The sequence below is a fragment of the Balaenoptera borealis genome (assembly GCF_965194805.1).
Source record: "Balaenoptera borealis genome assembly, chromosome: 3".
NCBI classification, from domain to species: domain Eukaryota; kingdom Metazoa; phylum Chordata; class Mammalia; order Artiodactyla; family Balaenopteridae; genus Balaenoptera; species Balaenoptera borealis.
The window spans coordinates 46045231-46071310 of NC_138866.1; the positions used below are offsets into that span (position 1 = coordinate 46045231).

A 26080-nucleotide genomic window follows, 5' to 3' on the forward strand; every position below is an offset into this window, starting at 1 on the left:
TTGAAAGGGGGAGTGGAGCAACTACCTATTTATCTTTCTAGCTCATTTGGGGCCACCGACACAGTTCAAAGAGCAGGCCCATCTGAGATTAGCAAGAATCCAGCCCTGTCGCCAAATCTCTTAAGAGAGTCTAACAGAAGGAAATGGAAGCTCACTTCCATTCACCAGTTTAGAGATGCTTTATCTACAGAAAATGAGAGGAAGATGATGCCAGCAACAACAAAACCCCCTTTGGAGTGTGAAGTGGTGCATACCCCAGAGTTGAGGGAAAAATGCTAGTCTAGAACCCTAGCCCAGGCTCCTCAGATCCCCCACCGCAGCCCCGTGGGCAGGAGAGGACCAGTATTGCTGGACTGTGTGTTCAGGTCATCAGGTGGGAGCAGGATGCCAAAGAGTGTGGGCGTCTACCCACCCCATTTCCATTCTTATGGGTGCTGAGATTGAGAGTCGTGCTTTAATTAAGTTCTCAATTGCTGAACACCCTGTAGTGAGAAAAGCAACAAATTCAGACAGTTAGGCCAGCAGACTAAGTTGATTTTTATGAGAGAAAAGAGTTTTTTTCCATCTCAATTGGTGTTTACACTTAGTTGTTTGAACTAAGTTAAATCCTGGCAAAGCAATTGGGATACACAGTTGAATGATTTATATGTGACTTGGGAAAGGAGATGATTGAAAAGCTATTTCTAATCTTCAGTTACAAAATAAACTTTACTACTTTTTTTTATTGGAGTATAATTGCTTTACAATGTTGTGTTAGATTCTGCTGTACAGTGAAGTGAATCAGCTGTATGTATACATATATCCCCTCCCTCTTGGACCTCCCCACCCACCTACCCATGCCACCCATCTAGGTCATCACAGAGCGCTGAGCTGAGCTCCCTGTGCTATACAGCAGCTTCCCATTAGCTATTGATTTTACACATGGTAGTGTATATATGTCAATCCCAATCTCCCAATTCATCCCACCTTCCCCTTCCCCCCTGTGTCCACACGTCCGTTCTCTATATCTGTGTCTCTATTCCTGCCCTGGAAATAGGTTCATCTGTACTATTTTTCTAGATTCCACATACATGCATTAATACATGATATTTGTTTTTCTCTTTCTGACTTACTTCACTCTGTATGACAGACTCTAGGTCCATCCACGTCTCTACAAATGACCCAATTTCATTCCTTTTTATGGCTGAGTAATATTCCATTGTATATATGTACCACATCTTCTTTATCCATTTATCTGTCGATGGACATTTAGGTTGTTTCCATGACCTGGCTATTGTAAATAGTGCTGCAATGAACATTGGGTACATGTGGGGTTTTTTTTGTGTGTGTGTGTGTGTGTGTTTTTTTGAATTATGGTTTTCTCAGGGTATATCCTCAGTAGGGGGATCGCTGGGTCATATGGTAGTTCTATTTTTAGTTTTTTAAGGAACCTCCATACTGTGGCTGTATCAATTTACATTGGTGGGAATTTACATTCCCACCAACAGTGCAAGAGGGTTCCCTTTTCTCCACACCCTCTCCAGCATTTATTGTCTGTAGATTTTTTTTGATGGTGGCCATTCTGAGCGGTGTGAGGTGATACCTCATTGTAGTTTTGATTTGCATTTCTCTAATAATTAGTGATATTGAGCATCTTTTCTTGTGCCTCCTGGCCATCTGTATGTCTTCTTTGGTGAATTGTCTATTTAGGTCTTCCCCATTTTTTGATTGGGTTGTTTGTTTTTTTAATATTGAGCTGCATGAGCTGCTTGTATATTTTGGACATTAATCCTTTGTCAGTTGCTTTGTTTGCAAATATTTTCTCCCATTCTGAGGGTTGTCTTTTCGTCTTGTTTATGGTTTCCTTTGCCGTGCAAAAGCTTTTAAGTTTCATTAGGTCCCATTTGCTTATTTTGTTTTTATTTTCATTACTCTAGGAGGTGGGTCAAAAAAGATCTTGCTGTGGTTTTTGTCAAAGAATGTTTTTCCTATGTTTTCCTCTAAGAGTTTTATAGTGTCTGGTCTTACATTTAGGTCTTTAATCCATTTTGAGTTTGTTTTTGTGTATGGTGTTAGATAGTGTTTTAATTTCATTCTTTTACTTGTAGTTGTCCAGTTTTCCCAGCATCACTTATTGAAGAGGCTATCTTTTCTCCATTGTATATTCTTGCCTCCTCTGTCATAGATTAGGTGACCATAGGTGCGTGTCTAGGACTGTGTCTAGGACTTCCAATACTATGTTGAGAGTGGACATCCTTGTCTTATTCCTGATCTTAGAGGAAATGCTTTCAGTTTTTCACGATTGAGAATGATATTTGCTGTGGGTTTGTCGCATATGGCCCTTATTATGTTGAGGTAGGTTCCCTCTATGCCCACTTTCTGGAGAGTTTTTATCAAAAATGGGTGGTGAATTTTGTTGATAGCTTTTTCTGCATCTATTGAGATGATCATGTGGTTTTTATTCTTTATTTTGTTAATATGGTGTGTCACATTGACTGATTTGCATATATTGAAGAATCCTTGTATCTCTGGGATAAATCATGGTGTATGATCTTTTTAATGTGTTGTTGGATTCTGTTTGCTAGTATTTTGTTGAGGATTTTTGTGTCTATGTTCATCAGTGATATTGGTCTGTAATTTTCTTTTTTTGTGATATATTTGTCTGGTTTTGGGATCAGGGTGATGGTGGTCTCGTTGAACGAGTATGGGAATGTTCCTCCCTCTGCAATTTTTTGGAAGAATTTGAGAAGGATAGGTGTTAGCTCTTCTCTAAATGTTTGATAGTATTCACCTGTGAAGCCATTTGGTCCTGGACTTTTGCTTGTTGGAAGATTTTTAATTACTGTTTCAATTTCATTACTTGTGATTGGTCTATTTATATTTTCTAATTCTTCTTGGTTCAGTCTTAGAAAGTTGTACCTTTCCAAGAATTTGTCCATTTCTTCCAGGTTGTCCATCTTATTGGCATAGAGTTGCTTGTAGTAGTCTTATGATCCTTTGTATTTCTGTGGTGTCTGTTGTAATTTCTCCTTTTTCATTTCTAATTTTACTGATTTGAGTCCTCTCCCTTTTTTCTTGATGAGTCTGGCTAAAGGTTTATCAATTATGTTTATCTTCTCAAAGAACCAACTTTTAGTTTTATAGATCTTTGCTGTTGTGGTCTTCATTTCTATTTCATTTACTTCTGCTCTGATCTTTATGACTTCTTTCCTTCTACTAACTTTGGCTTTTCTTTGTTCTTCTTTTTCTAGTTGCTTTAGGTATAAGGTTAGATTGTTTATTTGAAATTTTTGTTGTTTCTTCAGGTGAGATTGAATTACTATAAACTTCCCTCTTAGAACGGCTTTTGTTGCCTCCCATGGGTTTTGGGTCATAATGTTTTCGTTGTCATTTGTTTCTAGGTATTTTTTAATTTTCTCTTTGATTTCTTCAGTGATCTCTTGGTTGTTTAGCAGCACACTGTTCAGCCTCCATGAGTTTGTGTTTTTTTACAGCTTTTTTCCTGTAATTGATTTCTAATCTCATAGTGTTGTTGTTGGATAAGATACTTGATACGATTTCAATTTTAAAAAATTTTCCGAGGCTTGATTTGTGACCCAAGATGTGATCTATCCTGGAGAATGTTCTGTGTGCACTTGAGAAGAAAGTATATTCTTCCACTCTCAGGTGGAATGTCCTATAAATATCAATTAAATCTATCTGGTCTATTGTGTCATTTAAAGCTTGTGTTTCTTTATTTTCTGTTTGGATGATCTGTCCATTGGTGTAAGTGGGGTGTTAAAATGAACACTTACTGTGTTACTGTAGATTTTCCCTTTTATGGCTGTTAGCATTTGCCTTATGTATTGAGGTGCTCCTATGTTGGATGAATAAATATTTATAATTGTTATGTTTTCTTCTTGGATTGATCCCTTGACCATTATGTAGTGTCCTTCCTTATCTCTTGTAACAGTATTTATTTTAAAGTCTATTTTATCTGATATGAGTATTGCTACTCCAGCTCTCTTGTGATTTCCATTTGCATGGAATATCTTTTTCCATCCCCTCCCTTTCAGTCTGTATGTGTCCCAGGTCTTAATTGGGTCTCTTGTAGACAGCATATATACAGGTCTTGTTTTTGTATCCAATCAGCTAGTCTGTGTCTTTTGGTTGGAGCATTTAATCCATTTACATTCAAGGTTCCTATTACCATTTTCTTAATTGATTTGGGTTTGTTTTTGTGGGTCTTTTTCTTCTTTTGTGCTTCCCACCTAGAGAAGTTCCCTTAGCATTTGTTGTAAAGCTGGTTTGGTGGTGCTGAATTCTCTTAGCTTTTGCTTGTCTGTAAAGCTTTTGATTTCTCCGTGGAATCTGAATGAGATCCTTGCTGGGTGGGTAGAGTAATTTTGGTTGTAGGTTTTTCCCTTTCATCACTTTAAATATATCCTGCCACTCCCTTCTGGCCTGCAGAGTTTCTGCTGAAAAATCAGCTGATAACCTAATGGGGATTCCCTTGTATGTTATTTGTTGCTTTTCGCTTGCTGCTTTTAATATTTTTTCTTTGAATTTAATTTTTGTTAGTTTGATTAATATGTGTTTTGTTGTGTTTCTCCTAGGGTTTATCCTGTATGGGACTCTCCACGCTTCCTGGACTTGGGTGGCTATGTCCTTTCCCATGTTAGGTAAGTTTTCGATTATAATCTCTTCAAATATTTTCTCAGACACTTTCTCTTTCTCTTCTTCTTCTTGGACCCCTACAATTTGCATTAATGTTGTCTCAGAGGTCTCTGAGACTGTCTTTAGTTCTTTTCGTTCTTTTTTCTTTATTCTACTGCTTGGCAGTTATTTCCACCATTCTGTCTTCCAGCTCACTTATTTGGTCTTCTGCCTCAGTTATTCTGCTGTTGATTCCTTCTAGTGTACTTTTCATTTCAGTTATTGTGCTGTTCATCACTGTTTGTTTGTTCTTTAGTTCTTCTAGGTCTTTGTTAAACATTTCTTGTATTTTCTTGTTCTGTGCCTCCGTTCTATTTCCGAGATTTTGGATCATCTTTACTATCATTACTCTGAGTTCTTTTTCAGGTAGGTTGCCTATTTCCTCTTCATTTATTTGGTCTTGTAGGTTTTTACCTTGCTCCCTTGTCTGTAACATATTTTTTTGTCATTTCATTTTTTTTTTTCTGATGGGTGGGGCTGTGTTCCTATCTTACTGGTTGTTTGGCCTGAGGTGTCCAGAACTGGAGTTTGCAGGCAGTTGGGTAGAGCCAGGTCTTGGCGCCGAGGTGAGGACCTCTGGGAGACCTCACTGGGATTAATATTTCCTGGGGTCTGAGGTTCTCTGTTAGTCCAGCAGTTTGGAGTCAGCACTCCCACCACAGGAGCTCAGGCCTGACCCCCGGCCTGGGAACCAAGATCCCACAAGCTGCATGGCGCAGCAAAAGAAAAGAAAAGAAAAAAAAAAAGGATCAGTACAATAACAAAGAATAAAAAATAAAATAAAATTAGAAAAATAAAAAATATATTAGGAAAAATAAAAATATAAGTGAAACAACTACAAGGTAAAACAGAACCACAACAGAAAAAAAAAGGGGTGGAGTGGGGAACAAGCCAAAAATAGCAGAACAATAACAAAGTATAAAAAATAAAATAAAATTAGAAAAATAAAAAATTTATTAGAAAAAATAAAAATGTAAATGGAATAACAACAACGAGGTAAAACAGAACTACAACCTAAAAAAAAAAAAAAAAAAAGCCAGAAAAGGCCTGGCTGTGGGGTTGGAGCTTAGGTGGGGGCAGGGCTTAGGCGGGGTGGGGTTTAGGGTGGGGATGGGGCCTAGGCTCAGGGACCCTGTGGCTGGAAAAGGCAGCACAGCTGGAGGGGGCCTGGGAGTGCAGGGTTCGGAGGTAAGGCCCTGGGTAGGGGTGCAGCGGTGGGGCTTAGGCTCAGCGCAGCTGGAGGGAGCCTCAGAGGGTGGAGGATCAGGCCCGTGACCTCAGCAGGCTCTCTGGGGTCCAAGCGGGCAATGGAAACGCTGGCCACGTTCCCATTCAATCCTCTGCTCTCCCAAGGGTCTCTCCCTGTCCTGTTGATCCCCTAACTGTGGGTGGGTCCCTCGGGGTGTGGGAACTCCTCCCCTCCCCCAGTAGACCCTCAGGGGCCCCAGTCCCGTCCTGCCTCCACTTCTCCTCCCGCCTCCCTCCCCCGCCCACGTCTTACCCAGTCACTCGGAGTTTCTTCCCATCCCCTTAGGTGTCTGTGGTCCCCCTCCAGTGCCCGGTAGGTGCCCTAGGTGTGAGGAGAGGCGAATTCCGTGTCCTCCTAATCTGCCATCTTGACTCCTAAACTTTATTCCTTTTATTCCTCTCACTCAAAGGAACTCTGGTCTGAGCAGTGATGCCAACTTCCAAAGTGGTGGTGATAGGGAGCCAGGATGATTAAAAGCTTTCCCTTTAGAATTCTCTGCAGACCCAGCTCAGATCCTGCAGGCCTTTCCAGCCTTTCTTTGTATGAATTCAGTCTCCAACCTCTCTTCAGTTTGCACTGTGGTCTTTACTGTTATCATCCTAGGACTTCTTGTTCTGCTTCCTATTTGAAGAAAAATCTGAATTTCCATTAATGCTAATGAGAAACTTTGGCTTTAATGGTATAGAAACATGATTCTTATGCTTCTCTGGTTAGAGTTGTATTTAATTTTAATTGTTAACTGAAATACATTCAAAGTACAATCTGGCTTCTTAGTTAGGTGCATAAAATTAATGAAATACCAATGAGGAGGTTGATGCCCAGACACAGCAGGAATGCTCCTGACAATTGAGAAAGAAAAAACCCATTCCAAGGGATGATTTATCAAGGGAACATAATGGGGAGTAGAGACAGGTGAGGGGTAAGGGAGGATTGAATTTCAAAGTTGATGTCATTTACACTACAGGAAAATGTGAATGATAAAGTTTTTTTGTTTGTTTTGTTTCGTTCCACTTCTTTGTTTGAAGAGTGAGGACTTCTTCCTATGGATCATCTCTCTGGTGTCATGAAAACCTCATGTATAAAGCTGTAAGTAATGTCTCCATTTTGAAGAAACAAAATTGAGAATATCTAAGCATGAGAGTTATAGGTGACTTTCAGAGTCACCTGATTGGTGGCTTTCTCTTTCTTTAAAAAGGATGTTATTTTGTGGTTATTTTCATGGAGGCAGAATTGAAAAAGAATTTTTTTGCTTGCACCCTGCAGAATTCCTAGTCCTATGAAGGCAGAGAGAATGTCTGTTTTGTTTAGAATTATACCATCAGGGCCTAGTATAATGCCTGGCCCATAGCATGTCTTCAAAATATATTTATTAAAAATAATGTCTGAATTAATGTTTCATAAAGCTATAAGCACTTCCAGATTAAAGACATCACAGCAGATTTTTTATGGCTGGTCACTAATAGGTATTTGGTAGATTCATTCCTATTTAGTGAATATATATGGTATCCACATTGGTTTTAGTATATATTCCTGAGAATTCATTGCATAAATACCAGGAAAACCTAACCAACAGCTGCTTTTGTCATTTCAAAAGATTCTCTTTATTGTGTAGTACTATTTCTTTGAAATGTGAATTTAATTTGCTTCTACCTATGATAATTTTAAGGAGCAGTCTATAAAATCTAGTTACATGAAATGAAGAGAGTTTCGATGTTGATCAAAAAGTAAATAATGCAAAGGCTAGTAGAATTTACCCCCGGTTTTATAATAACCTTCATGGAGTCTATGTTGAGACCAAGTTTGAGAAAAATAAGCCTTTTTATTTCTAATAGGTCAGAGCTCCATTGTGTGAAGTGCAAACATTTTCTTTCTAACAAGGTTTTATAAGTAGATCTTGATTTTGAATAATTCCTTGAAAATGTTTCTGGATAGTAGATATATCTTATATATTTACTGAATGACTGGATGAATACATGAATATAAAACACTTCTGCGAATCAGAGAATGAACTTATTGGCTCCTCAATGCTGACAGAAGGCAAGGAGCTTTTTTAACCAAATTCATAAATCAAATTTATATACATAATATAAATGGCAAAGAAAAAAATCTTGCTTCTTTTAAGTCTCATTAACTTCTAAAGTTGAGGCTAGTCACTTCTATTAATTTTCAGTAGCAGTAAATACCAAGAAGTAGTAATATTATGCACCAAAGACAACCTGGATATGTTTAGCAAAGTCATTCCTAAAAGGAAAGTTGAATGAAAAATTAAAGTGCCACACTAAGCCTCAAATGAAATCCATAAGCCTTGGCCAATACTTTAGCTCACTTTTACTCATAACTCTTATTATTAATGTCATTGCAATTGTAAGTGTGGACCCACTTGCTGGATACAAGGGTTTGCAAAAGGGACTGACCTTCAGGAGTGCAACGCACTAATAAGAGAACATCTCACAGTTCTCTGAATATAGAGCTGTAATGCAAGACTATTATATAAGGGACAGATTTTTCTTTCAAAAGAAAGATAAACCAGCTCAAAACCATACCCTGGCACACAGGAGAACAACACTGCATGCTGATGGTGCCATGCCAGTCCTTAATAGTACCCCCAGGAGTGCCCTGCATCCCAGCTCAGGTTTGAATTCAGGTTTAGGTGGAAGAAGTAGTATTCAGCAATGATAAGGGATCAGACAAAATAGGCATGAGCCATCATTCCACTTGCTCACTTCTGGAAGAGATATAGCCACATGCACTGTAGGCAAAAAGGAAGTGAACATAGCACTGTTAAGCTCTCAAGTCAGGTTTTTATAATTCATTTCCATTACTGGCAATTACTGAGATACTTACTTAGAAATATTCCCCTTTGAAATAGATTTCTTAACAGCAAAGGTCAGAAATCAGTAATGCTAGATTTTTTTTTTTTTTTAAATGAGGTGGTTTGGTGATGTGGAGTGTTGATTTCTTGATGTTTTACATTTTTAAGCACCTTTTTCTACCTGTGATTCCAAGCTGGACTTTCACTGAGAAATGGGTCATATGTAGGGCCCCTGATTTCCTGTGATTCCCTGACCACAAAAGTGTACTCTGCAGGGCTAGAACCCATAGCCATGGCCTTTTCTTACAAAGCCACCCTCTCCCAAATAGGGGCAGCTATTGTTTACTTAGAAAGAGCAGTCAAACTGTAAAATGACACACATGTTGACAAAGGCATGGGATTTGGTACCTAGGATTCATTATTTTTCCCATTAATGGGATTTGTATGAAGCACTTGCCCTACCCTCTCTTACCCCTGCAGCACTACCTCTGCCTAGGCCAGCTTTGAACACTTTCATTAGTCTGAGACTGATAATCAAAACTCAAAGCCAGTTTCCTCTGAGCACATAGGCATGGCAAGAATGGCTTTCCCAAAACAAATGCTTATAATATTTAAATTGTTTCTGTTTTTCATAATTTATTTGTTTTTCCTCCTACCCTAGCCAGACTTGCTAATCCCCGGCATTTCTACTTTCCCGTAATGGACAATCATAAATTTCTAGAAACGTAAGGGTCCATGGGTCTGAAGCACTGTGACGTTGTTTGTTCAAGATATTTGGAGACATTGCCAAATGCATAACAAAACACAGTTTATGGTCTTCATTTGGCATTGATTTGTGCTACAAAGCTCGGAGTATCATTTCCTCCAGAAGGTTTTGCATTTTTAATGAGAGAAAATATTATCAACAACAGAGTTCTTGAAGAACTTTATAATGTTTAATTTTTGAAAACCAAAACGCTTCAAAATAAAGCAGCTGTAAAATGTTCTTATTTTAAATTCTTACTTTTAAATGGTGCCTTCAAATTGATCTTTCTAAGGAGTGTTCCTTACCAACAGTCACTGGTGTTGTATCCTGGGGGACACAAACCAACTTGAAGCACCGGCCATGTTGTTACCAGTACATACGTTACAAGAAACTGGTGGCAAGAAACTGCTTTCCAGCGTGTACCCTGCAACTGGGCAGAGTTCTGCCCAGTTCTGAGTCAGAGTTCTGAGTCAGAACTCTTCCAGTGACCTTAGAGCCTCAGAATGGATGGAGAGGGATGAATAATCCAGATTTCCAACGAAGATAGCTTCACTGAAGTGTGAGCAGACCAGCAGACTCATTATGTCCAATAAAAAGGTGGTATAATGTTTCAGGAAATCCATTGCAAATGAATTAGAATGAAAAATAAATACAAAAGCAAGTCAGTTTCTCAGATAAGAATAGAAATGCCTGTTACCCACTGGAATAGAAAGGGTGAAACACAGGGGAAAACTGGAGGGGCCTAGCAACCCCCAGAAGGTCACATGTCCTCCATAATGTCGACTTCCCTTACTCAGATCCTTCCTTTGCTAGGAAAAACAAAACAAAGCTAAGGAACAAAACTGTTAGGTAGGCCCAGCACAAATGTTAGTCAACTTTGAAAGAAAAAGCATTATTATAGGTGATGCTAGGCCCAGTCTGTCACTGGCTTGTCTGTAGGCTCCATAAACCAGATTCCTGGTCACACCCCCAGAGTTTCTCATTCTGTAAGTTTAGGGTGGTGGGGGGAGTCCCAGAGTTGGCAATTTTGACAAATTCCCAGGTGATATGATACTGCTTATGTGGTATCACACTTTGAGAATCATTGTTCTAGCATAAATCGTTAGCTTTGTGATTCAAGGAAATTGAAGCAAATGAGTTTAAGGTAACCTTGTGATAGTTTGGATTTATTCTCATGTAGGTGCCTGCCTCTGCAAATTACAATACAGAAGGCATTTACTTGGATAATTCAGGCTCAAAAACTGCATTAAAATATTTTCATTGAAATATTTTAAGTATAAGGAGTTTTTTTTCCCCAGGGGAGTAGAAGGGGAATGTTTCTAAATCACCCTGTGACTTGCTTTATTGCCCTTTCTTGTTTTGCATAGGGATAGCAAGGTACTGTTTGCTCTAGGAAGCATCTATTGACCTGTTCTCTAATAATGGTTTTAGTCTGATTTCCTGTTTGTACAAGGTCTGGAAAAAACTGTGTTAGGAAATGGAGCAAGTGAATGGGCATGGAGTTTTCTAGATAAGCTAGTTGCAAGATACATTCTTTTCATATCATGTCAGTGGGAAAGGTTACTGGCAGTCTGGTGGTGAGTTTATGATGTGTTGTTACATCATAACTGGATGAACCAAAGAAGTGCCTCCTGTTTTCCTTCAGGCCAGGCTCTAACTAGGAAGACTCTGGAAGAGGTCATGGGAGAACCTCAGAATCTCTAGGAGCGATGTTGGGGCAATTGATAAGTATTTTATCCCACAAAACTGCACAATGACAAGGGATCAGAATAATCTTAGTGTTAACTTAAACCAACTCTTGATTTAAGTTAATGCCAGTATAAAGTTCGTAACTCCTAATCTATTTTGCCTGCATTTCCAACCTTTGTTTTTGTAGGCCTACCTAAGTTTCTCCATGTGGATATCACTTGTGTTTGTCTTAGTTATAGTGCCAATGAGATTACGATCAATTAACCCTGAACTTTTAGAATGTATAATAATTCTTTAAAGACAACTGCTCATCTGCAAAATAAAAGCCCTGGTGAATGCTCTTTAAAACTCACAGCTCAACATAAAAGTCTGGGTCTCATACTGGTGGCAAAGGGCAGCTTTTAGAGTCATCTCTCACATCTCCTAAAGCAGACTTCCAAAGCAGGTACTTCAGGTGGAGTGTCAGGTGTTCAGTTTAATCACATGGAAAGCCACCTTCATTGTGGGCAAGAAACATCTCTGCAGTGATCATTGTTATTCTGATGCTTTTTGAGTCAAGTTTCTGACACTTGTACCTAAGAGTCCTATGATCACAGGACCCTTTGGATTGTAGAAATGGAGGCAGAACCCAGAATCACTGAGACTTCTCCAAACAGAAATAATACTCAGTCAGAATGAAGGCTTTGGACACAACCAGCACTGACCCTACTTGTCCTCTCTACATATCTAGATGTATCTAATGAACTTCACAATTCCAGGCCTTAGACACACACCACCTCATCCTTGGGGTCTCTCCCTATGAGTCTGGCTAAGTAAGGATCCACTGTTCTCTTCTGCATTATTTTGCTGCTGGAAAACTTAGGTCTTAGGGTCGCTTGGGGGTCTACATTAAGAAGCAGAAGTTCCTCTTTGCCTCTGGGAAATCTAGATGAGTGGACAATCAAAGGCAACCAGAGGACACATATGGAAGTAGCTCCAAAGGTGGACTCTTGTAAATTCAGGAAGTAGGAAAAACTTATCTATTGGCACTTGCCCAGTTTCCCTTTTGGTGTACTCCTCTCTGTCTAAGATGTACCTAGTGCCCTTAAGCTGTGATCTGGCTCTCCAGTGGGCCTTTGGGCCTTGTAGGTTTGCCTACAGTGGCAAGTAGGAGTGTGCTAAGAGGACCACGAGGGAGAGTATGTAAAATTGAAATGGTCCCAGAGAACCACACTGTGGAAGATAGGATCTACGAGGGGAGGGATCTTGTCTGTCCAGTTCACCCCACAATCCTTAGCACCTGGCCCAGTGTGTGGCACATAGTAGGTGCTGCACAAATACTTGTGGACTAACTTAGTGAAGGAACATATAAAGTCAGGATGTATGGTTCAGTATCGATGCCATTCGGCTAGGTACCTGCTCTTATCCCAGTGGGCTGAGTTAGAAAATAGTAGATCATCTAATGTAGATGACTTCGGTGACTGATAAGACCTGAAGTGCCTCAGACCAGACTGGGAGGTACTCAGGAGACAGCCACTGATGGAAAAGGAGGTGACTTAGGACCTAAGGAAAGGAAAACACATGTTTATTGAATGCCTGTGTTGCTAGGTGCTTTACACACATTATCACTTTTGCTTCTTGCAATAGCCTTGAGCAGTAAGCCTTAGTCTGTGTGATTTATTGATGGGGAAACTAAGATCAGACAGGCAAACTTGTACGCTAGGGTTTGTACCCAGGTCTTTTGGATCCAAAGCTAATCCAGATTAGATAATTTGGTAATGGAGAAAGGGTTGCGGGGGCTCTTTCCCCAAAAGTTTGATTGGAACATGACATGAATTTGGTATAACATCTCCAGTGCCCCCACTGTGACTCTACAAGACATTACCCCCAACTATTCACAGCTCCCTGACTCAGCTTTTCAGTGAGTCTTAGTTCAGAATTCCTAATGAGAACCAATTGACCCAGCTTGGAGAGAATATAAAACAACCAGGTACGAATGTAGCTTCATGTACTCATCTCCTCATTAGGTATGAAAGTGGTACAAGATTGTTTTAGAAGAGAGTGGTGTGAGAAGACAATGATCAGCATTTCGAGGACAAACAGGTGTAGCCAATATTCACCTGCAACCCTCTTCCTTCTTTTGTTCTTCCATGAACATCCATCCCTATTTCCTTGCCAAGATGAAATGCTTGTACTCTTTTTACTTCTTGCCCAAGTACATTGGACACATTATATTTGAGTCTGTTGTCAGCTGAGTCATAGGTGACTGATGCATGTTAAATATTATATATATATATATATATATATATATATATATATATATATATATATATATATAAACTGTGCTAACATCTGCTGCCAAAGTAAAGAAATGATGCCTTGTGGCAGTTACTGACAAAACAGGACAAAGTCTTTCTTCATTCATCTTGCCCTCTACTGAAGTAAAGGCCACTGGCTTACGAATGAGGAGGCCTGAGTTCTGGAGTCAGCCTTCACTTTTACTATAGCTGTGCTGGATCAGTCATTGCAAGGAACATGATAAAGGTAAAGGATGTGAGGGAGAGCCCCACTCAGATTTCCCTTCAACAGCGAAGCTGCTGTGAGGATCCTAGTGAGCCAACAGCCTCCAGCTGCCACACCTTTGCGACCCACTCTAGCACCTGCTCACACCAAATCCATGATGTCGCCAAGCTGCTTCCAGCCAATGGCCAAACGTGCTGAGGGTATTCGAGCTGGGCTCCTTCTGCCCAGCATTGACTCTTCTCAGTCTTTGCTCTGGGTCTTCTCACTGGCCTGACTAAGATATCTCAGAGTTGTGTTACATACAGTCTTAGGCTTTTCCTACCCAATCCTCCTTCATTCCTTCTTTTCTTTCATAGTGTCCCACCTACCCCATGGTCTGAAGTTGTCCCCTGCCTGCTTCTTCTCACTCTCCCTTCTATCTTTCATAGGCATTTCTCTCAATAAATCTCTTGCATGTCTAATTCTGTCTTGACATCTTCTTCTTAGAGGATCTGAACTGACAGAGGATGTTAACATTCAGGGGAATTTCATGGCGCCCAATTGTAGGAAGTAGAGCTGGGACTCCCAGGGAAAGACATTTTCTTCAAACAGCAATGGAGATGGTTTCTAGAGATTCATCCTAGTCCCTGAACTTGAACTGTCATTAGTACAGGCTAAGTGACTCTAATTTGTAGAGGTTAGAATGACTCCAATCTATACAGTGGAGTTTTAGAATGCCTGCCTAGTCGAACAATTATGGGACTAATTACATTTACAAACTAAATAATTACATTATACATGAAAGAGTTAATGCAACTTCCAAAGGTGCCTAAATGTAAAATGGAGTAACCAAGATGCTGAGAGAACAAGACTTAAAAATTAGGTCTCCAATGCAAGAAGGAAGAGATATGGGAACATATGTATATGTATAACTGATTCACTTTGTTATAAAGCAGAAACTAACACACCATTGTAAAGCAATTATACTCCAATAAAGATGTTAAAAAAAAAATTAGGTCTCCATATCCTTGACTTAATAAGTTCCTCCAGTCTTGAATGAAAAGCCCCTTTCTAGTAATTTCTGAGGAATTTCTTCTGTTGTGGGGAAAAAAGTCCTTGGGATGTTTAGGCCCAATACAAAACTTTGCAAAGGGAGCCCTAAGCAGCTTTGCCACACCTTCTCCCATGAGACTGAAAATTTCTTCTATTTTTTGCCCACTCATAGTTAAGATAGAGGTTGAAGGAAAGTCAGTGTGCTATCAACTTGTGGATTTTAGTATAGGATGATCTGACTTTCATTAGGGAACACCCAACTGTCAGAATTTTCTCTTGGGATGGTGTTTTCATGTGTTCATGGCATTGTAGGCTTTTTCTAGTATGCACATTCTTTCAGCCTCTACCCGTACCCAGTTCCAAAGCTACTTCACATTTTTAGGTATTCGTTATAGCAGCACCCTACTTCTTAGTTCCAATTTCTGTCTTAGTCTGTTGGATCTGCTACAACAAAAATAGCATAGACTGGGTGGCTTATAAACAACAGAAATTTATTTCTCACAGTTCTGAAGGCTGGGATTCCAAGATTGAGGTGCTGGCAGATTCTGTATTTAGTGAAGGCCCACTTCCCACTTCCTGGTTCATAAATGGTTGACTTCTCACTGTATTCTCACATGGGGAAAGGGGCAAGGGAACTCTTTTTGTCTTTTTGATAAGGGCACTAATCTCATTCATGCCCTCATGACCTAATCAACTCCCAAATGCCCCACCTACAAATACCATCTCACTGGGTTTAGAATTTGAATTATGGAGGGACACAAACATTCAGTCTATTGCAGATGTTCTATTTTCCCAAAGATGAATCTCAGATCTTTTTACTGGGGCATATTCTGAGAGTCATGTGGGGAGAGGTTGTATGTTTGGGTATGTCTAGGTGGGGGGAAATTTTCTCATTTCAGTAGTTAGACTTTCACTTAATCCCCTGTTTTCAATACTGGGCACCCTCTCTCAGCTTTGTCTGACATTCCTGATTCTGTGTCTCTTTGGTTCATTTTCTCTAATAAAGTGTAGAGAAGAAAGTTCTCTGTTCTAGTTTGCTGCTCAGATAGGGAAGAGACTGACGCATGTAGTAAAGAATGGAAGAAGAGGACCTGTGAGTCTAATTTCGCCTTAGAGAAACTTTCAGTGAATTCTCTTTTCAAGTCCACTGTCCACCTCCAATTTCAGAGACACTGAGATCTCCCATTCCTTCTAAAATTTTGTTGCAGTTAAATCCCCTCTTATTTTCTGTCTATATTTATGCCTTCTCTCTCCCCTCACGCCCATTTTATTTGAGGTTTGAGATGGAACAGGAGGTAAACGCACGTGTTCAGTCTTTCATGTTTAACTGGAAGACCCCTCCAGAGGAGCTCTGGAGGGTATGCTTGGCAGCAGTTATTCCTTTTGGCAGGGAGGGGGAGTTATAGAGAGGAGTAAGCTTTTTTTTAAAAATTAATTTATTTATTTATGGCTGTGTTGGGTCTTCGTTTCTGTGCGAGGGCTTTCTCTAGTTGTGGCAAGCGGGGGCCACTCTTCATCGCGGTGCGTGGGCCTCTCACTGTCGCGGCCTCTCTTGTTGCGGAGCACAGGCTCCAGACGCGCAGGCTCAGTAGTTGTGGCTCACGGGCCTAGTTGCTCCGCGGCATGTGGGATCTTCCCAGACCAGGGCTCGAACCCGTGTCCCCTGCATTAGCAGGCAGATTCTCAACCACTGTGCCACCAGGGAAGCCCAGGAGTAAGCTTTTAAACTTTATAAACTATGGTAGGCTTGGGAGATCATACCTAACTCTATGATTTGACGCTGAAGAGAATGGAGAACCTATGGAGTTTGCTGAGTATGAGTAGAATAAGCTCCAGACAGCTTAGACTTCAAAACAATTAACCTTTTATACTGTCACTGAGTTAATTTTCTCAGTTGCCTAAGATGAGATTACATGGGATATATTGTGGTAAAATGATCAAGAAGCCACCAAAAAATTGGTTTTCTTTCGGTGTACAAAAATCTCTTGAAAATTCAGTTATCCTTTAATAATTAGTAACTTATTGATCTGGTTGAGCTGGGAGATTGGTTACATGCAGGGGATTAATCAAATAAGTAAAAAATATTGAGAATTATGAAGGGAGTTACGAATATAGAGAGGAGGAAAGCTAGATTGAATCTTGTGATGTTGGATTGGAATTGGAGGTACAGGCGTTAATTCATCATTATCAATATATAGAGCTAAATATAGATATATAGATGCAAATCTGTGCACATTGCAGTAATATAAATAGAGAACTAAATTTAAATGTAATTCTATGGTGTGTGTGCATGTGCGTGTGTGTATGTATATATACATATATTTACTACCTCTGTCTAATGAAAGGGCCTGGGAGCAGCAACAGCCCAGTAGCAAGGCATACATCTTGGGGACATAGATCTTGGCTTTTAAATACCATTCTCTATTAAAAGCAACCAGGTCTCTTTGAGTAAATGGTTGATTACTCATCAGGGCAGAGGAAGTAAAAAAGTAGCCTGGAACATTTTTTGACATCAGAAAGTAAAGAATGTTCAAGAAGTACTGGGACATATAGAAAGGACATGGAAACCAGCTTGAAAGGGCTCTCACTGGCCAACTCTGGGACAATTTGAGCATCAAAATAAAAATAATAGGGCTTCCCTGGTGGCACAGTGGTTGAGAATCTGCCTGCTAATGCAGGGGACACGGGTTCGAGCCCTGGTCTGGGAAGATTCCACATGCCGCGGAGCAACTAGGCCCGTGAGCCACAACTACTGAGCCTGCGCGTCTGGAGCCTGTGCTCCGCAACAAGAGAGGCCACGACAGTGAGAGGCCCGCGCACCGCGATGAAGAGTGGCCCCCGCTCGCCGCAACTAGAGAAAGCCCCCACACAGAAACGAAGACCCAACACAGTCAAAAATAAATAAATAAAAATAAAATAAATTAATAAAATTAAAAAAAAAATAATAATAATGGATTATAACCAATTAAATAAAACATGAATCTGCATGTTACGCTAATGAATAATGAATATATAGATAGGGAGAAGAGAAAATTCTTACAGTAGAATGGCAACTAATAAATGTAGAAGGAATGACAGAAAAACACCATTTGGCACTATCATAATAGTAGTCAGTTCAGGCAAGAAACATTAGTGGATGCTCAAACTAGTGGATAAAAATTAGATGAGAGAGAGGATGTTTACTTAGTGTCAGAGTATCTCCCCACAAAATAATTTTTAATTACAAAAGGAAAAAGAATAACTTTAAGTGAAGAATCCTGGCAAAGACCACCTTAATTAAGTAATCAGTTAATATCACCAGTAATGAGACAATTTAAATTATGTACCACCCAACAGGATACAAGATGAACATTTTTGTGATATATTCCTGCTAAAAGTCATAACCTGAATCTGATCACAAAGAAACATGGGGAAAACCCATATGGATGGATGATCTATAGAATAACTGGCCTGTACTCTTCTAAAATTTCAAGATCATGTAAGTCAAGGAACAGCTGAAAAATAGTCTCTATATTAAAGAAGACTAAACAGACATGATAATTAAATACTACATATGATCTTAGATTGTATATTTTTTGCTATAAAGCAGTGGTTCTCAAAGTGTGATCCCAGGACCAGACCTTCAGCACCACCTGGGAACATGGTTAGAAATACAAAACTTTGGACCCCATGCCAAACCCACTGACTCAGAAACCTTGGGTTTGGGAGCCAGTAATCTGTGTTTAATGAGACTTTCCACTGATTCTGATGCACACTAAAAGTTTGAGATCCATTGCTATAAATCAGATTGTTGGGGCAATTGTTAAAACTGTAGAGTAGATGGAAATAATAAATCAGTGTTAATTTCCTGCTTTCATGTCATTGTAGGGAATACATTACTAAATTTACTCTTACATGGTTCAAGAATAAAAAGTTCTTGATAATATATATGCAACTTTTCTGTATGTTTTAAAAATCTCAAAATTACAAAAAATGGGAGGGGCTAAGCTATGTATTTATCATATTAGGAAAAAAGTCTGACTCATATTCATTCCAACTGCCTTTATGTAATCAAATGTGGCACTAAATACAAAGGATGTATATTCCATTACATGTATGGTTAAATCTGCTATGGAAAATAGTTTGTTCTCCCAAGAACCATCTGTGTTTATTTTCAGGTTGAACCAACCCTAAGGTTGCTAACATTCTTTAAAACCATGTTGATGAATGACACAATCTCTGAATCACATCAAAGCCAATATGGTTTCTTTGGGGATTCCATATCAGTAGAAAAACATTTCTGCTGAATAGCATCTGCCTATCCATATGTAGAAAGAGTCAATACACAGAACTGAAAAATAATTGTTTTCAAATAATTGGCTAATGACATACACAGCCCCTTTTTCTCAGCTGTATTACTAATTGCCTGAATTTGATCCATGATCTGATTTTTTTCCCTTGGTGTAGGTTTTTGCAAGACTTTTCCATTGTACACAACTAAAATACAGCAAGAGCAAAATATAGCCTGAGACAAGTACGTATGTTGGATTAGATTCAAATATGCAGGGTTTTATCTAGAAGGAAAAATCCTTTTAGAGTTAGAAAGGAAGTGAATCAGGCCCATGGACCTTGGCTAACTGACCAATACACAAACATTGGTGGTTGGTGGTTGTTTTTCTACTTTTGGTTGTCTACTTTGAAGCCATTGTTCAACATCCAAATCCCCAGCTCTGTTCTTCCTGGCATTTTGGTGGTTATGCATTTGTTCTGAGACTGTAAATGGAGAGTTCTCTTCCAACTAAAAAGTGTTCCTTCCCCAGCCATAATCCTTCAGAAGAACTGAATCTGATCAGTTATGTCACAAGTGAAGAAGACTACATTTGTTTTAACGGAGTTTATTTAGAACATCCTGCTGCTAATGTCAGCACACAGATTGGGCAAGTTCCACCGAAATAACTTTCAGACTATTTGTACTCAATTAAATGTTTATTTAAAATTTCCTTTTGGTTTTTACTGCCGAAAATGTATTGTTCATTTTTCACATACCAGGCACTGTTGTTTAGTCTCAAGGGCATTACTTGTTACAAATTTAACAACTGTGACATATTAAAAACAACATTTAGGGAAGAAATTAGGGTTGAGAGGATGTGACCAGATGTTTCCGTGGTGTTTCGCCAAAATGTCACTTAAATGCCAACAAGATTTTAAAAGGAATTTTTTCCCAAAGTCTCTCTACCCACTTGACTGACCCCAAAAGATGTTGCTATCATAGTTGTATTAGAAAACCCATTTAATTTTCTTTTTAATCACAGTTTTATTGAGGATACTTAAAGTCTTTTCACTGTCATTTTTTTTTCTTTTATGATTTTACTATGGCAATAAAGATAATCCTGGCTATACCACATGCTACCTTTGTGACCCAAATTTTCTTATGACCAAAATAGGGATGCTGGTACCTACCTATGATTATTATGGAAATTAAGTGAGATAATGTATGTGACACTCTTAGCCCAGTACTTGGCACATAATAATGTCACATTAGTTTGTTATTATTATTACAAAGAGTGCTAATTATTGATACAAGCAAAACCCCCCACTAAGTGCCCTGCTGCTGAATTTCTTTAAAAGAAAGGCAATCTTTCCTGCAGGTATCCCTTAAGTTCCAGTCTTCTTTTGAGATTGTCAAGTCACACTAGGAAAAAGATCCAAGGAGAGGCAACTTCAAAAGAAAGTCATTATTTTTTAGATAAATCTGCTGGTAATTAGATTAGACCTCTCTGAGCTGATTTCTAAATTCAGGAGCATTTAGAGAAGGAGCATGCAGGTAAATACAACAGAATAAAGAGATTGTATGCACCCCAAGTGGAGGATTCTAGGTTTGCTCTCCTTCTGTGGGTATTCTGTTGATGTCGGAGGGTTAATAGAGCTTTAGACTGGGGCTCTAGAGTTTCATGATATACAAAAATATAAAAGTCAGTGAAGCAAATGCTGTACAACGGAGGGAAAAGGGATAAGCTTGATCCAGAAATATTTTGGAGGGTGGAGACATTCCAAGCATACCATTCCATGACTATGCCAATGGAATGTGGGCACAGCACAGGAACAATGTCCAAGGCTGGAGAGCTTTAGAGGACCAGGGAAATTCTGAGTGAAAAACACAAAGCAGTGAAGAACATCACTCTCTGCTCCCAACCAAGTTTCCCTGTTTACAGATTGAATTGTGAATTCTGAGTGAATTTTAGGTCCATGAACTATGGATTCCAAAATTTGGTGCCAAATAATTATAGATACATTTTTCAAATATACAGCTCTCCTCTGGCATCTCTCTGTCTCTCTCTGTCTTTCACACACACACACACAAACACACACACACACACAAACTTATTACATTTAAATCCCAAACTAGAAATTTTGTCTTTTTCCATTATCTTTGACTCCAGGTGGGTAAGCTGTCATAATGAAAATTTACCAATTAAAAAAATAAACATGTATATGGACTGATTTTCCATATTAATCATGGAAATTTGTTCCCAAATTCCTTGAATAAAGTTTATTTGCTTGCTGTAATGGTTGTTGGTTTTTCTTCATTAGTGTTTGTGATCATTCAAGACATGAAAAGATTTTGGGGTTTTTTTGGATTTTATTCTTTTTTTTTTTAATTGAAGTACAGATTTACTGCTGTACAGCAAAGTGATTCAGCTATACATATACATGCATTCTTTTTTTCTTTACATTTTTTTCCATTATGGTTTATCTTAGGATATTGAATATAGTTCTCTGCTATACAGTAGGACCTTGCTCTTTACCCATTCTGTATATAAAAGCTTACATCTGCTAACCCCACCCTCCCACTCCATCCCTCTTCCAACCCCCTCCCCCTTGGCAACCACCAGTCTGTTCTCTATATCCATGATTCTGTTTCTGTTTCATAGATAGGTTCATTTGTGTCATATTTTAGATTCCACATATAAGTGATATCATATGGTATTTGTCTTTCTCTTTCTGACTTCACTTAGCATGATAATCTCTAGTAGCATCCATGTTGCTGCAAATGGCATTATTTCATTCTTTTTATGGCTGAGTAGTATTCTATTGTATATATATGTACCACATCTTAGGTTGTTTCCCTGTCTTGGCTGTTGTAAATAGTGCTGCTATGAACATAGGGGTGCATGTATTTTTTTAAATTATAGTTTTGTCCGGATATATGCCCAGGAGTGGGATTTCTGGATCATATGGTAATTCTATTTTTAGTTTTCTGAGGAACCTCCGTACTGTTTTCCACAGTGACTGTACCAACTTACATTCCCACCAACAGTGTAGGAGGGTTCCCTTTTCTCCATACCCTCTCCAGCATTTGTTATTTGGAGACTTTTAATGATGGCCATTCTGATTGGTGTGAGGTGGTACCTCATTGTAGTTTTGATAGCATTTCAAGACATGAGAAGATTTTAATTTGAAAGACCCCTGTCATGCCCAAGAACTATATTGGCCTATGGTTTGTGGATATGGTTGTGTCTGTTTGCAGTAGTTTATCTTCATTCTGCTCTGTAGATAAACTGAACAAATGAGGAGACACTTGGATGTCCAAAAAGGACTGAAGATTTTTCAATAAAAAGTTCAGTCAAATGTCTTTCAGAAAATACTTTGCAGACTATTTTACTAAAGAAGCATTCCTTTTTTCTTTTTTAACCTGATAATCTATTTAACTGAAGAAGAACAATGCAGTTTATGGCAAAGAACCATTCAGGAGGTTGCCTGGAGGTGGGAAGACTCAGTGTTTCTCAAAGGTGGGGCGTAGCTCACCTCTATCAGAATGCCCTGGGGAGCTTTTAAAACTTCAGGTTCTTAGGCCCCCCTCCAGCCCTACTGAGTCCAGATCTCTGGGTGGGACTCAGAAGCTGCATATTTAATGAGCTCTGCAGGTGATTCTTATGCATCTTAAAAAGTAGGGGGTCTCTTCAAAGTGGAAATTAGTAGTTATGTCATAAAAGTCAGTAGTGCCTTCTGCCCTGGCACTTTTCTAGCTTTGAAGAAGGGGTCAATGGTACATTGCCTTTGAAAAAATTCCAGTTTGAACCAAAGAGCAAGTCATTTTCCCTCTTCTCAGTGTTTTCTCCTAGCTCTGTTTTCCTCCAGGGGCTCAATTGTCCAGCCTTCTTCACAGAGAATAGCATTTGGAGTTGAGCAGCTCCCAAAACATTGTTATTATTATTTTTGGTCCTTGTTTGTTCCTAATATCTCTGCATTGCTGATCAGTGACCATGATCTGCACTTTCAGGCAAGAAAAAGAACACATTCTAGCAGCTGAGTCACCTGACAGTTACCAGGTATGAAGTAGATCTCAGTCTCTGACAGCACCTCCTATTGGGCAGTGGTTCTTAAACTTGTGTGCACATTGGAACTTCCTGGGAAGGTTTAAAACTCCCAGTGCCTAGGCCATACCCCTGACCAATGTCATCAGAACCTCTGAAGTAGGACCCAGGCATTAGTACTTTGATAAACTCCCCTGGTGATGCCAGGGTGCAACTTAGGCCAAGAACCATGGTTCTGGGGACATCTGTAGAAAATGCATTGAGGCCTTTAGAGCACCTTAGGCTGATCATCAATATTTTTCTTTACAGATGGCACTTTTTCTATTTGCGGTACACCCTAGAAGGACGAGAAAGTTTAGGAGATATTTCTTACAGAAATTTCTTCAGAGTGTTCAACCACCATTACAGGAGATCCAGTACACATCTGTAGTCTTCACCACAGTGTCTACTACCCCTGCACACCTATGAAACTACCCTACACCAACCCTTCACTTTGTCTGTTTCAAGATAATCTATGAAATTTATCAGTTTTTGGCTCTTTGCTATCTTCTCAAGAGCCAGTAACAGATCTCCAGTGAGCTGAAACAGGGAAAGTTGTTTTAAACCATTGACTGCTTAATAAATTAGCACTAGACGGCTCTTTGCCTAATTTATCTCTGAAAGCCAGTTTCCCAGGGTATCAGAGCAATACCACAAGAAAAATTATTTCCATTAAACACCACAAAAATGTCTTTCCTGTGATACTTCACTGAAAGGGTGACATGTACGAGATTCTCAGTCACAAAACAGGAAAGAAATGTTTGAAAGTTAAATTAAAAAGTAAAGCACAGTTAGGATTTTATTGAGCTTAAGCCCCATTCCTACCCCCTAAACATATAAATCTGTTCTGTGTTCTGTGTCTCCCACTCAGATGGGTGATAAATTTTGGATGCTGAATTCTTATGTCTCTAAAAATAACGTTTACCTAAAGTGAAGTGCAACATCTGGGTCCATTGAAGGAGCATGAAGTGGCCTTTCAGGTTAATTATTTGTGTGGCCAGGTTAGGTTTCCCAGCCCTGAAAATGATACTGGTTTTGTTTCTCTTGGCCCCTGCCCACCACAGGTAAAGAATACTGTCCCAGTGACTTTCCCATAGACCTATTCCTTCATGCAGAATGTTGCCATCAGTGCCCTGACACTGAGGAAATGGAATATTTTCCATCTGCTCCCTGAGCTGAGGACCTGCTGTGCCTGGAGGTCTCTTGGTTATTTGGTTAGAAATAGACTGAAGAGTCCCCCCAGTGCTGTCATAGTGGATGCCATCAGAACAGATCATGGGTCTCTAGTATCCTCCAAGGAGTGTTCCTCTCTGCGGTTCTCATCAAAGCGCATGTCTACTTGTCTACTCCAGAAAGTGGATTGAGATGGTCCATATGCATCTTTAGACTCTGCCTGAGTAGGCTGGCATTAGATTTATCAAAATAAGAACTCTTCATCCCCTTTTATAACTCTCAAGTCCATATTCCAAAACAGGCTGATACCGTGGAAAAAGAAGCCTTATGAAGGAATGGGGCAAAAGCAACCAGCTGTCCAGGGTGATCCTGGGAAATTATGGTCTTTTTTTTCCTTTTTTTATGGATAACATCACAGACAGTCTTGAAATAAATTTTTAAAATCTCTAGATCTTTGTATAAATTTGAGTCCAAACATTTGTCTCCACAACATAAATTTTTCCAGGCACTGACTCAGGACCCGGGAGTTATCTTTTCATTTTTCCCCTCTTCCCTACCAAATTCTGTTTGTTATTTCTTCTCTTCTTTTCCATTTTCTTGGCCACTAACTCCCTTTAAGTCTTAATGCTTCATTTTAGTCTATTATAAAAGGCTTCTAACTCATCCTCAAACTTTTAGCCTTTCAAAATTAAAGGCCATTCATTTTTATTTTTTAATTTATTTAATTTGTTTATTTATATTTTGGCTGCATTGGGTCTTCACTGCTGCATGTGGGCTTTCTCTAGTTGCGGCGAGTGGAAGCTACTCTTCATTGTGGTGCGTGGGCTTCTCATTGCGGTGGCTTCTCTTGTTGTGGAGCATGGACTCTAGGTGTGTGGGCTTCAGTAGTTGTGGCACGGGGCCTCAGTAGTTGTGGCGCACGGTCTCTAGAGTGCAGGCTCAGTAGTTGTAGCGCACAGGCTTAGTTGCTCCGTGGCATGTGGGATCTTCCCAGACCAGGGCTCGAACCCACGTCCCCTGCATTGGCAGGCAGATTCTTAACCACTGCGCCACCAGGGAAGTCCCTAAAGGCCATTCTGTACACCACCACCAGAGCAAGCTTCTTGGATTATTGCTTTGCTCAAATCACTTCTGTATTTAAACTTTTGTAATGATTCTCCCATTGACTACTGAATAAAATCATGGCAATTTATCCTGGTGTTCAAGGTCTTTTAAAGTTTGGTTCCAAATTATGTTTCCCATGTTCCAGCCAAATGACACCTCCACACCCCCTGATTTTTTAACCTCATCTCGTTCTTGCTTACTTCTGGCTCGTGTCATCTGAACTGTCACTTCCCCTCATCTGTCCTTGATGAAATCTTGCTTTTCCTCCAAAATCCAACTCAGAAGCTCCCTCTTTCTTTCATAAAGCCTTTCATGGCCACTTTACTCAGAAGTTTTCTTTGCTTTCCTGTCCTCAAACATTTGATTAGGGCTACTCTCAGGTCCCATAACAGGCATTGCCTTGTACTGTAGTTATTTGGGTACCTAGTTTAGCTTTCTCATTGGGTTTCACTTTATGGAAGGCGTGAACATGCCTTGTACATGTTGGATGATGAATGAGTAAATGAAAAGAATCAGTTAAATACTACCTCCTTCCCTTCCTAATCCTTATACTGAAAAAGTGTGGTTTAGGGAACAGGCACTGGAGAAATCTCTAGTACATCTAGTTTGAAGACAGTCACTGGGCCTAAGGATGTAGATTAATGGTGAGGAGACCTTAGCACATCTGAGTTTAGACTAGTTTCTACAGACCATCTATGTGTTCAGAGGCTTATCTGAATGAATAGATCCTCCCAGATCTTTGGAATTTCAGGGATGGAAGGGGGCAG

At 39.5% G+C, this 26080-nt stretch overlaps 1 long non-coding RNA gene across 1 annotated transcript in view; it reads right to left on the reverse strand.

Annotated features, from left to right (window-relative positions):
- Positions 1–25416, reverse strand: part of LOC309626241 — a 182023-nt gene extending 156607 nt beyond the window's left edge. Inside the window, exon 1 of the long non-coding RNA XR_014243063.1 lies at positions 17353–25416. This is a non-coding gene — a long non-coding RNA (uncharacterized lncRNA). The remainder of the gene's footprint in view (positions 1–17352) is intronic.
- Between the last annotated feature and the right edge of the window lie 664 nt (positions 25417–26080).